The sequence below is a fragment of the Sus scrofa genome, chromosome 14 (assembly GCF_054392235.1).
Source record: "Sus scrofa isolate SSC_HxYL_T2T_F1_AM1 chromosome 14, Sscrofa_HxYL_maternal_Yorkshire_Landrace_v2.0, whole genome shotgun sequence".
Lineage (NCBI taxonomy): Eukaryota > Metazoa > Chordata > Mammalia > Artiodactyla > Suidae > Sus > Sus scrofa.
The window spans coordinates 111,156,122-111,169,469 of NC_139396.1; the positions used below are offsets into that span (position 1 = coordinate 111,156,122).

The following is a 13,348-nucleotide window of genomic DNA, read 5'->3' on the forward strand; positions in this document are numbered from 1 at the left end:
AGTATATTTTTTTAATAGGGCCACATCCACAGCATACGGATGTTCCTAGGCTAGGGGTCTAATCAGAGCTGGAGCTTCTGGCCTGAGCCACAGCCACAGCCACAGCAATTGGGGATCCAAGCCACGTCTGTGACCTACGCTGCAGCTCATAGCAATGCCAGATCCTTAACCCACTGAGTGGGGCCAGGGATCGAACCTGCATCCTCATGGATACTAGTCGGGTTCATTACCCCTGAGCCACAATGGAAACTCCTAGGACATAATACTGTTGATGAATTTATTTATAAATGAAATGGTGAAAGCCTTCTTAAGCAAGATAACAAATTCAAAATCCATGAAAAGCAAGTGATATATTGGACTTCATTTAAAAAAAATAAAACTTTGGTATGTCATTTACATGAATTAAGTTTAAAAATACACAACAGGAAGACTTCCAATTTCTGCTCCAACATGTGAAGAGTTTGGAAGTCATTACTCCCGTCCTCACAATAAGAAAAAAAGTTAGGAGTTCCCGTCGTGGCTCAGTGGTTAACAAATCCGACTAGGAACCATGAGGTTGCGGGTTCGATCCCTGGCCTTGCTCAGTGGGTTAAGGATCCAGCGTTGCTGTGAACTGTGGTGTAGGTTGCAGACACAGCTCGGATCTGGCGTTGCTGTGGCTGTGGCTGTGGCGGGTGGCTACAGCTCCAATTGGTTCCCTATCCTGGGAACCTCCATATGCCTTGGGTGTGTCCCTAGAAAAGGTAAAAAGACAAGAAAGAAAAAGGAAAAAAGTTAAATAAATTGACATCAGCACCCCTTCTTAGAGCTATCAGAGTACTGAGGTCTCAAAGCAAACTGATGTTCCCAAAACTAAAGGGATGTGTAAACACAGGGCCACAGCTTACCATTAACAGAAGTGGCAGGAGTCAGTACCAGGAAGGAAAGTGTTCACACAGCTAGTTTAGTGGCTTTAAGAGCTGGTATACCATATGATATCACTTATAACTGGAATCTAATATCCAGCACAAATGAACATCTCCTCAGAAGAGAAAATCATGGACTTGGAGAAGAGACTTGTGGTTGCCTGATGGGAGGGGGAGGGAGTGGGAGGGATCGGGAGCTTGGGCTTATCAGACACAACCTAGAATAGATTTACAAGGAGATCCCGCTGAATAGCATTGAGAACTATGTCTAGATACTCATGTTGCAACAGAAGAAATGGTGGGGGAAAAACTGTAATTGTAATGTATACATGTAAGGATAACCTGACCCCCTTGCTGTACAGTGGGAAAATAAAATATATAAAAAAAAAAAAAAAAAAAAAAACCTATGCAAGACTTAACATACTGAAAACCCAAAACTGCTGAAACTAAAGACCAAATAAATAAAAAGAGATCCACGTCAAAAAAAAAAAAAAAAAAGAGCTGGTATGTTTTTCACAATGCTAGTAATTGACAAACTTTGGAGGTTAAGGGTAGACTAGCTTAATAACTAAAAATTCTGTAGGGTCCAGTCTGAGAGAGCTCAAAACTTTTATGAGTTTTATCTCCAAGAGTCCCACCACATTCTTGTAGGAGGATATCTGAGAAAATCCCCTCATGCTTTCTATCAGGGAAGAAAAATCTAAGCATTTGAAATAAGCCAAGAGCATTCTGATCTCCCTCTCAAGGGAAACTACTTTACCAGAGTCTAACCAACAGGAGGGAAGGAACATACCCAAATCTAGTGCCTCTAGCCTTCCTGTCTCACCATAAGGGAGAAGAAAGCTAAGAATTGTGAAGGTCACAGCCCAAGGAAACTGGCTTACCAAAAGACTGAGACCTAACCATAGGATTATAGAACACAACTTCTCTTCCACACCCTACCAGCACATCAACAGGTCTCCTGTATAAAAATAGGATGACAATGGAAAGAACTGCAAGGATTCTATTTAAGGAGTTTTTAGAGAAATGCAAAAACAGCAGGGGAGACAAAAACAAAGATGTTAGAAGAAGTTGAGGCATTCCTCTGTGACTGACATAGCGTCCATGAGGATGTGGGTTTGATCCCTGGCCTTGCCCAGTGGGTTAAGGATCCAGCATTGCCACAAGGTGCAGCATAGGTCACAGATGCAGCTGGGATCCAGTGTTGCTGTGGCTGTGGCTAGGCCCCAGTTGCAGCTCTGATTCCACCCTGAGCACAGGAACTTCCATATGCCACAGGTGTGGCCATAAAAAGAAAAAAAAAATTGAATCATTTTGCTATACAGCAGAAATTAGGGAGTTCCTGTTGTGGCATGGTGGGAAAGAATCAGACTAGTATCCATGAGGATGTAGGTTGGATCCCTGGCCTTCCTCACTGGATTGAGGATCCGGCATTGCCACGATCTGTGGTATAGATCGCAGTAAAGGTTCGGATCCCAAGTTTCCGTGGTTGTTGCATAAGCTGGCAGCTATAGCTCCAATTCAACCCTGAGCCTGGGAACTTCCACACGCTGCTGGTGCACTTCTAAAAAAAAGAAAAGAAAGAAAAGAAAAAGAAATTAACGCAACATTGCAAATACACTATACTTCAATAAAAAACATTTTTTAAAGTTTTTAAGAAAGAAGCAAAATGATATAGATCAGAAACCCAGAGATGATAGATGATAGATCGATAAAGAAGAATGTCAAAGAAGAAAATGAAGGTACAATTAAACCAGTTATTTCTTTTATTCTTAATTGATTTAAAAGATAACTTTACTGAAGTGATAACAGCACAATGTAATGCGTGATTACACTTTATGAATAAGTGAAATGAATAAGAGCCAGCGGAGGGAGGGAGAAATTGGGATTTCACTGTTATAGGCACCTGCACTACACATGAAGTTGTATGGTGTTCACTGAAGGTGAACTTAGATTAGTTCTAATGTGTACTGCAAGCTCTAGGGAACTAAAATATTTTTTAAAAAGAAGTATAAATAACATGCTGAGACAGAAGAGAAAATGAAAATATACAAAATGCTTACATAAAACTAGAGAAAGCAGGGCGTTCCAGTTGTGGCTCAGGGGTTTGAGAACCCAACTAGTATCCATGAGGATGTGGGTTTGATCCCTGGCCTTGCTCAGTGGGTTAAGGATCCAGCATTGCTGGAAGCTGTAGTGTAGGTGGCAGATGCTGTGGTATAGGCTGGCAGCTGCAGCTCCAATTTGATCCCTGGCCTGAGAACTTCCATATGCCATGGGTACATCCCTAAAAAAGACAAAAAAGAAAGTAAGGAAGGGAGGGAGGGAGGGAAAAAGGAAGGATAATTTAAACATAATGGCACAGATTGATTAAAAGGATAGAGAATGATACATCATACTAACACAAATCAAAAGAACGCTGGAGTAACTACCTTAATTTCGGACAAAGCAGACTTCAGAACAAAGAAAATGATTAGAGACAAAAAGAGGCGTTACATAAAAATAAAGGAGTCAACATTCAAGAAGACAAAACAAAACTTAATGTGTATGTGCTTAAACAAGAGCAGTCAGAATGATACTAGAATAGCCAAAATCCAGAGCCTTGAAAATACCAAATGCTGCAAAGATGTCCAGCAATAGGAATTCTTATTCATTGCTGGTGGGAGTGCAAAATGGTATAGCTACTTTGGAAGACAGTTTGGCAATTTCTTACAAAACTAAACATACTCTTATTACACAATCCAGCAATTGTACTCCTCAGTATTTACTCAAAGGAGTTATAAGCTTATGTTTATATAAAGCTTACACATGGATATTTATAATAATTTTATTTATAATTGCTAAAACCAAGATAACCTTCAGTAGGTGAAGGAATAAAATATGGTACATCCAGCCACTGGAATGTTATTTAAGGATAAGTAGAAATGAGCTATCAAACCATGAAAAGACATGGAGGAAACTTAGATGCCTGTTACTAAGTGGAAAAAGCCAATCTGAAAAAGTTGCTTATGGTCTATAGCCATACTGCCCTGAATGCACAGGATTTTGTCTGAAAAATCATACATATGGTATGATTCCACCTATATGACATTTTGGAAAAGGCAAATCTACAGAAGCAGTCAAAAGATCAGTGGTTTCTAAGGGTTGGGAAGGAGGGACAGGTGATTAAGTGGAATGCAGAGGCTGTGTAGAGCAGTGAAACTATTCTGTATGATATCGTAATGTCATTTCACATTTGTTGAAACCAATGGAATGTATAACACCAAGTGAATCCTAATGTAAATTATAGACATAAGCTATTACAACCATGTAAAAGTAAGGAAATATAAGGATCAGGAGGTCTAAGAGCAAGGCAAGAAAATTAAGGGCAATTAATAAAAGAGCTTCCAGGGCCCAAGAATAAAATGAAGACCAAGTCTAGGGAAGAGGAGTTAGCCAGTCTTTGGAAGCAAAGATCTGGGAGGAAAGCAACCAAAACACCCACCTCAGGGCCAAAAAGCCTGGAAGGAAAGCAGAATAGCAAAGCATAATGGCTAAGATGGAAGGTTCTAAGTCAGGTTGGGAGTTCCCGTCGTGGCTCAGTGGTTAACAAACCTGACTGGTATCCATGAGGATTGGGTTCAATCCCTGGCCTTGCTCAGTGGGTTAAGGATCCAGTGTTGCATGAGCTGTGGTGTAGGTCACAGACATATCAGAGGATGAACTGAGGCCATAAACTGGGACCAGCTGCTCAGGGTCCAGTGGGCTTCTGTGGCCTGAACACAAAAGCATTGGGCCAAAGGGACCTTCAAAAAGGGATGATGGGGGTCAGGGGGAGCCACCACCAGGGCCAGAGACTAGGGGGATTGAGAAGGGGAGAGGTAGGGGTTCCCGTCGTGGCTCAGTGGTTAACGAATCCGACTAGGAACCATGAGGTTGCGGGTTCGGTCCCTGCCCTTGCTCAGCGGGTTAACGATCCAGCATTGCCGTGAGCTGTGGTGTAGGTTGCAGACGCGGCTCAGATCCAGCGTTGCTGTGGCTCTGGTGTAGGCCAGCGGCTACAGCTCCGATTAGACCCCTAGCCTGGGAACCTCCATATGCCACGGGAGCGGCCCAAGAAATAGCAAAAAGACACACAAAAAAAGGCGGGGGGGAGAAGTAACCAACAGGGCTATTTTCATTCACGATCCCACACATGATGCTGTGGGACCTGTCCATACTTCCCTGGCAACAAGAGCACCTCTTTAGTTGAGCAGGTCCCTCTGAGCCAACCCTCACCTTCCTCCAAAACCTCCAGTCCAACGAGCAAGACTGATGAAGAGGCATCCTGGACAAAGGACTGAACCCAAGAGTCTGTCCAGGAAGGTTTACATTGCTTTCTGGATGTTTTAGGCTAAAAACACTTTATACTAAGTAGCATTACATCCTTCTTATAGAAGGGCAAAATAAACACGATTTTAAAAATAAAAGTATTAATGCCTCATAACTTAGCCAAAATAAATTCCATTGAGTACTAATGAGCCAGACCTAAGGGGTTAGACATTGGGAATTCAAAGAATAGGATCCCACCAGGGGAGTGAGCACTGTGCCTGCAGGGATCTGAAGTCCAGTGACATCTCTGGACGGCTGCAAACATCCCTCATCCTTTTCCGTTCTATATTTAAATCCATAGCAATTTCCCCATATTGGTCTTTACAAAAAAGTACAGCATTGACTTTCACCCCTGAATCCATTCCTGTGTTTCATATTTTAATGAATGATATATTTGCCCATAGAAAGAAGCAGGTGTTCTTCCTAATCACTTTCTTTGTCCCCCTGTCTCCCATCCCTACTAATGATATTCCCATCCCCATGGATTCTGCCTCTTTAAAACCCTCTTAGATCCTATGATGTGCTGAAGAAGGCTTCTACTGACTGCTGAGAGCCAATTATTGAATCTCTAGAAATTTTGCAAGCTGATTGTTAAACACAGATATTACAAAAAATTAAGTTATAAAAACTTCCAATTAAATAAATTATATTAACAACATACTCAAAACTCACTATTTCCTAATTATTTTACTATATATTATGTTGTCTATGTTTATTTAAATCGATTCCATGTATATGGTAGAAATTATATACATCGGTGGGCTGGTGCATATCTCTTCCAGCTTTGTGGTCAGAGATATAGAATTGGGAGCTTAGAATTGGCCATGGTGGGAGTATTTACACAAAAGGAATTGGCAAAAGCTACAAATCAGGGCTTGGTTTGTTGTTTTTGTTGATTGTCTAGACTGTGAATAACAACAACGAAAAAAACGTTGCCTGCCATTTCAGTAAACAACAAATGTTGCTGCCTTTAAGCCATTAGCTACTGCAGCCACCCAACTGCGGGCCCCAGGGAAATTCAGGATGGAGAAAAACAGGATACTGGCCTTAGATAGTTCGGATGCATATCCAAAGAATAACTTCAATGAGCTCAGACTCTTGCATCTTTCCATACGTAGAAAGACACTAAAATCATTAACTGGAGATGTCTGTTTTTTATGATTAATAGTAATCTTTTGATGTTCAATTACATAGTTTTTTGTTTGTTTCTTTTTCCTTTTCAACAAAAATTCCTCTATATCCTGGTTCCTCCCTTACCTCTTTGGAATAGTCCCAGCTATCTGAAATGCTGCCTTCCCAGGCTACATACATTCAGTAATGTCGTCAAATAAAATATAATTTTCAATTTTTAGATGGTGCTTTTTTTTTCAATCAACAAAACTTAAAACACTAACAATGCAAATGAAAGCTAAAAGTGTGCCATGTCAGCAACTATTATATTGTAAATAGAACAAAATTTGAGGAGACATTCTTCCAGAACTCAAAACTATTGTTCAATTCAGCAAAAACATCATTTATGTCATTGATTAATGAATGGAGTTAACACATTCACCTTCATTGCTTACTTGTCAGTGTAAACAAAAATATCAGTCAATGCTGAAACTATAGTCATTGGTCAACTGCAAACATAGGCTGACTAAGGATACAAGAGTTCAGCAAAAATCAATGAAAACATTCCACGTGAATCAGTTGGCTATACAGAATCAGCAATTAAGAGTATTGGATAATTTATTACTTATAAATTGTGCAATGCACGTCCTTCACATCAACAACATTTATAATGAACTTACATATGTATGTATACATGTTTGGTTTTTCCAGGCAGCACCTGCCTGGAAGTTCTCAACATCCCCACTATTGTTTCCTTAGGTTAGACTATTCATCATTATTCCAGGTTCACTCTCCTCAATCCCATGCCTATATTACTCTCAGAATAATATTTCTAATATTTAAAGGCAATCATGACACCCCCTTCAATAAAACTATCAGTGGCTCTGCAGGACCTACTGAATGAAAGACAAATTATAGAAGGATTTCCTTGATCTGCCCTGTCCACCTTGGTAGCCTATTCTCTTATCAGATGCCCACAGTTGTACTTCACTAAAACTCTTCCAAACTGCCTGCTGTTCTAGGAATGTACTTTACTTATTCATGCCACTGGGCCTTTGCACGTGCTTTAATTTGCCAAGGATGCCTTTCTCCAGCTCCCCGCCTCCCGCTTCCTGCTAGTTCCCACCTAATATTCAAACAGTGCTCAGACAACACTGCTTCCAGGAGCCTGAGCCCCTTTGGCATTGCCCCCATTGCAGGCTCTTGTGTAGGTCTACCTCACTGGGTCCACACTCACCTAGAAGATCTTCTGAGCAGAGAGAGGTCACCTAGCACCCAGCCTGGCACTCAGGATATACCTAGTAAGTGCTTGTTGAATTGATAAACTAAATGATTAGTTTCAGGTAATAGCCTATAGCAAAGCACAGATTTAGTGAGATATTCACCTCTGAATCCAATTGTTACTTTAAAAAAAGGTTGTTTAAAGTGTTAAAACAACTCAACTGAGTTTTTCTTTCCTTTAAGCCTATGTATAATACCAAATGAATCACCAACACTTTTTAAATTTTTTCCTTGTTTTTTGGGAGTCAACTAGACCTGGCTTGAGACTGTTTACCTTAAATTGCTGACCTCCTATAACCAAAATACTCATTACTGAAAGATAGTGACCGCATTTTTTTTTAATGCTTTTTAGGGCCATACCTGCAGCATATGGAGGTTCCTAGGCTCAGGGTCAAATTAGAGCTAAAGTTGCTGGCCTACACCACAGCTACAGCAACACGGGATCTGAGCCTCCTCTGCAACCTACACCACGACTCACAGCAATACCAAATCCTAACCCACTGAGCAAGGCCAGGGATTGAACCTGTATCTTCATGGATACTAGTCGAGTTCCTTACCACTAAGCCATGACAGCAACTCCAACAGCTATTATTTATTGGGCTGCTTTTATGCTCCAAGCACATGCTAAGTGCCTTACGTGTTACCTCATGTGTCTTCAATATCACTGCAATGGGTATACTATTTTCCCCACTTAGCAGGTGAGAAAACTGAGTCTCAGGAAAGTTAAAGCATTTGTTGGAATTTGAACAGATGTTGAATATAGCAAAGCAGTGATTCCAGCAAGGGTTGGTCTGACTCTAAACTCCAAGGTCCCTCTGTTGAGCCCATCCTTTCCTCATTAAAAACAAAGGCACCATCCAAATCCACCCGTACCAGTAGCCTGGAACAAGTAATACTCCAAACAACACTGCAAAGAACCAGCTGAGTTATCCTAATTCTCAATACCCAGACCCAGTGAATGGGTGTGCCCTTCCCTTGATCCAGATTGATAGGAGAGAAGTGAATGATGCCAAGGAGTACCTGGGTCCTGTGTCAAGTCTGCCTCCAAATATCCTTCGTGACCTGGTCTAGGCCTTCATCATAGACAATTTTCCATCAAGGAGCGGGGCTCTTCTCTCTCCGCTGAGCTGCCTCTGTCGCCTGTGCTGCTGCCTTTGTTGATTGTTTGTTACTAAGCACTTGGAGGCCCAGCAAGTGAGTCAACAAGGGCCCTTCCCTTGCTGCTGCTTGCTCTCGTGCCCCAGCCCTGTGCAGCCTCCAGCCTGTTAGCAGGCAGAGCCAGCCCAGCAGCCAGTATCCTCAAAGCTGGTGATCCGTGAGCATCTGTAAGAGCTCAACTGGATTAGATGCCACTGAAGGCAATGGGATTGCAGCTCAGCAGGGGCTTTGACAATGATGTCATTTTATCTTCTTGTCCAATAAAAAGAAAGAGCCTTGCAAGGAACCAGGGGGCCAGCCAAGAGCTGAGACTTATTTCATTAACTCAACCGCTCTCCATGCCCTTTTGAACCTGCACTGAAAAGACAGAGAAACATGCAAGATTATAATGAGAAACGAATGATGACCTGAATGTGCCAGTGGGAAGGCAAGAGGAATGTGATTGTGATCATCACATACATGCACACAATGATGATGATAATAATAATAATAGGACATGAGGAAACTTTTGGAGATAGATACGTTTATGGCATAGATTGTAGTAATGGTTTCATTCATGAGTGTACACTGATTTACATATTCTTCCGGTTGCATACATTAAATATATACCCTTTTTTGCATGTTGGTCATCCCTCAATTAAAAAAATTTTTTTTGGAAGGAAGATTGTGGTTGGAGAAAAGGGAAAAGGAATTCCCACATTCTCTGGTGCTTAAGTTCAGAAAGGAGCCATCAGAGAGAGAGAATAGCGTGAAATAGATCGATTACAGTACTTTAGAGGTAGACATGGAGGAATATAGATCTTTAGAGCACTTTAAGTCAATAGCAATTTCAAAACAGTGACTTAAAAAAAAGAAACTATGCATTTATTTCACATATTGAGCACAAAATAAAAATAATGACGTTTGATGAAACCAGTGGATGGTAAGTAGTCCTTTGCCACTAGTGGGAATGTAGATTAGTGCAACCTCTCAGCGGGGCATTGGGTGATAGTCATTAAAATTGTAAATGCACATGTCATTTGCAAAACCAACTGCGAGGGACTGACCCCATAAACAGTTTTGCAAAAGGTCACTTGAGCTTATAAAAAAGGATGCTCATTGCAATGGTTTTTTTGTATAGCAAAGAATTAAAAGCCACCAAAATGTCCAGGAAGAGTGAACAGATAAATAAATTGTAGTTCACACAGTGGAAAACCAAGTACACAGCTGTGCAGAGGTATGGAGCTCTGTGTATGCTGGCATTTAACACTTGCCAAGAAAACATTTTAAAAAACAAAAGGGGGCAGTTCCCGTCATGGCTGAAAGGAAACAAATCTGACTAGGAACCATGAGGTTGAGGGTTCGTTCCCTGGCCTCACTCAGTGGGTTAATGATCCGGTGTCAACATGAGCTGTGGTGTAGGTCGCAGACACGGCTCGGATCTGGCATTGCTGTGGCTGTGGCGTTGGCCGGCAGCTATAGCTCCAATTAGACCCTTAGCCTGGAAACCTCCATATGCCTCGGGCTGCATGACCAAAAAAGAAAAAAGACAAAAATAAAAAAATAAAAAACAAAAGATGTGGGAGCTCCCATCATGGCCCAGTGGTAACAAACCTGACTAGTATCTATGAGGTTGAGGGTTTGATCCCTAGCCTCTCTTAGTGGGTTAAGGATCTGGTGTTGCTCTGAGCTGTGGTGTAGGTCACAGACATGGCTCACATCTGGCATTGCTGTGGCTGTGACCTAGGCCAGTAGGGGCAGCTCCAATTTGACCTCTTGCCTTGGAACTTCCATATGCTGCAGGTGCTGCCTTAAAAAAGAAAAAAAGAAAAAAAAGCTGTGGAATAGGGCTGTATGATTCCCCTTAGCATAAATATATGTACAATATGTAAATATTAAAAATATTCATATACTTTATATGTATTATAACTCAACTATATAGTTATATTCTCTATCTAGAAGGTATCATTGGAAACTTAGTGGTTGCTTTGGGGAGAGAGTTTTTGAATTGTTATTGTTTAGTCATTAGCCATTACTTATTCAGGGAAATTATTGTCTGTTTCTTGGCTTTTCCCCCTTTTATCCCATTGTGTTCTTTTGCTTTTAAAAAACTAATAAACATTAATGTTTTAAAAAATTTATGTTTTTCCTGCTTAAAGCAACTTGCACTCCAGATTATCTAGTAAAGCATGTTACAGTATTTGCAACCATCTTGTGCTCTTTCTCCCAAATTTGTCAATGTATCAGATTTAACCTGAACCTTGATTAAAAGTAGATTACCCAGTACCACCTGAGACTGGCTGAACCTTAATCTCCTGGGGGAGAGCCAGGAGCATCTGCATTTTAGCTAGACCAGGTCATATTTATTTAGTAATCTATTCAGGTCAATCCTGTATTGAAGGAACTAAAGCCCAGAAAGAGAAACTGAGTTCCTTCCATCATGTGACTGATTCAGGGTAGGGCAGAAAGCACCACAAATTCGCAGACATGCTGGTCTGCTTAAAGTCATCATGACATTCACCTTTTTTGTTACAAGCATTGGCACTCAGGAGTAATCCCCTTCTGCATTAGCACTCAGGAGTAATCCCCTTCTGTAGTTATCTCTGTTAAGATTTCATTCATTTTGGGAGTTCCCATCATGGCACAGTGGAAACAAATCCAACTAGGAACCACGAGGTTGCAGATTTGATCCCTGGCCACACTCAGTGGGTTAAGTGTCCGGCGTTGCCATGAGCTGTGGTGTAGGTCCCAGAGGGTGTAGGCCAGCAGTTGCAGCTCCAATTCTACCCCTAGCCTGGGAACATCCATATACCGCGGGTGCAGCCCTAAAAAGAAAAAAAAAAAAAAAGGAGATTTCATTCATTCAAATTAAGGCAAAGAAAAATCTAATTCAGTATTGAAATTTTTTAATTGGCCTATCTTTGAAAAATACAATTGTTACACTTTCAAAAACCGTGTTAATCCATATTTACAAATAGTTCTTGAAAGGAGGATATATGATCAAGTAGAATTCAACACTAAAACTGATTCCTAGTTATGCCTCATGTTTTAGGCTTAATACCAGAGCTATGGCCAATGTTTAAATTGTGTCAAGGAGTTCCCATTGTGGCTCAGCAGAAATGAATCTGAATAGCATCCATGAGGATGCAAGTTTGATCCCTGGCCTTGCTTATTGGGTTAAGGATCCAGCCTTGCCATGAGCTGTAGTGCAGGTCCCAGAGGCGGCTGGGATCTGGCTTTGCTTCGGCTGTGGTGAAGGCCAGCAGTTGCAGCTCCAATTCGACCAGTAGCCTTGAAACCTCCATATGCCGTGTGTGGCCCTAAAAAAAAAAAAAATAAAGATAAATAACTAAGTAAATTGTCATCAATTGCAAATTAATTACATCTAAAATAATAAATTGTACTATTCTAAACATTCAGGAGTTGAACTCCTGGGCATTTATCCTACAGAAAGGAAAACTTCTGTCCATGCAGAAATTTATACATGGTTGTTTGTCAGCTTTATTTATAACAGTTAGAAACTGTTAACAACCAAAATGTCCTATAGTAGGTGAATGGTTCAACAAACTATGGTCCATGGAACCCTAATCAGCAGGAAAAACAAATGAATCATTGGTACATGCAACAATCAAATGGATCTCAAGGGCATTGTGCTGAGTGGAAAAAACAATTTCAAATGGTCACATATGTATGATTCTCTATATATGACATTCTTGAAATGTTAAAATTATAGAGATGGAAGTCAGATTAGCAGTTGCTAGTGGGGAAGGATGAGAATGGGTGATTATAAAGAGATAGCATAAGGGAGATCTTTGTAGGGATGGAATAGTTCTGCATCTTGCTTGAGGTGGTGGTTGCACAAAGAACCCCTAGCTGGAATCTATCTCCCATAACCCCGGTTAAAACACATGTGGGATCTGATAGCTTCTGAGGTCTTAAAGAGGAACAGGACCAGAAGACACTCACTTTAATGAGAGTCTACTGAGTGCCAAGGCTTTTATCACATATTCATAGTATATGATTCCATATGCACACACCTTAGGCAGTAGGGAATATTATCCACATTTTACAGATTAGGGAAACCGAGGCTCAGAAAAGTCAAATAATTTGCCCAAAGACACATAGCTGTAATAGATGGTAGAGTTAGGATTTGAACTCATAACAGTCAGACTTCAAAACCTGTGTGCCTTTCACTTGAAGAACCAACACAAAGGAAAGCCATGAACAGGTGAAGAAGTTCTTTCTTGGGGTGGGAAAGAGGGAGAAAAAACCAAAAAGCATACATGAAAGGGCACAGAGATGTTGAGGCCAATGGAGGTAATTTGAAAAATATCAGGCCTCCGTCCTTCCAAGAAAGTAGCTCTCAAAGTCATCTGCCTGATGAGGTTCAGACTTTAAAATGGAAATGATTTAGAGTGAACACTGGAAAGATCAAGATGGCAAACAATTTGGGAAGAACAGGGAAGATGATGAGCAGTAGGAGGGCCCAAGTGTCTGTGGGCTGTGCAGAGGGTTAGAGAATCAAGAAGGCCAGAGGGAGGTCCAGTGAGGAAGAGTCAGGGACA

General features: G+C 41.0%; 1 protein-coding gene across 17 annotated transcripts in view; it reads right to left on the reverse strand.

Annotated features, from left to right (window-relative positions):
• FRMPD2 (FERM and PDZ domain containing 2) overlaps positions 1 to 9,126 on the reverse strand; it is a 119,996-nt gene extending 110,870 nt beyond the window's left edge. For 8 of the 17 annotated variants that reach the window (XR_014827503.1, XM_021073051.2, XM_084996471.1 and 5 more), the window contains exon 1: positions 8,667 to 9,126. The gene's annotated coding sequence lies outside the window, so the exon portion shown is untranslated. The remainder of the gene's footprint in view (positions 1 to 8,666) is intronic. The other 9 variants (XM_084996469.1, XM_021073049.2, XM_084996466.1 and 6 more) reach the window with 2 other exon arrangements.
• Between the last annotated feature and the right edge of the window lie 4,222 nt (positions 9,127 to 13,348).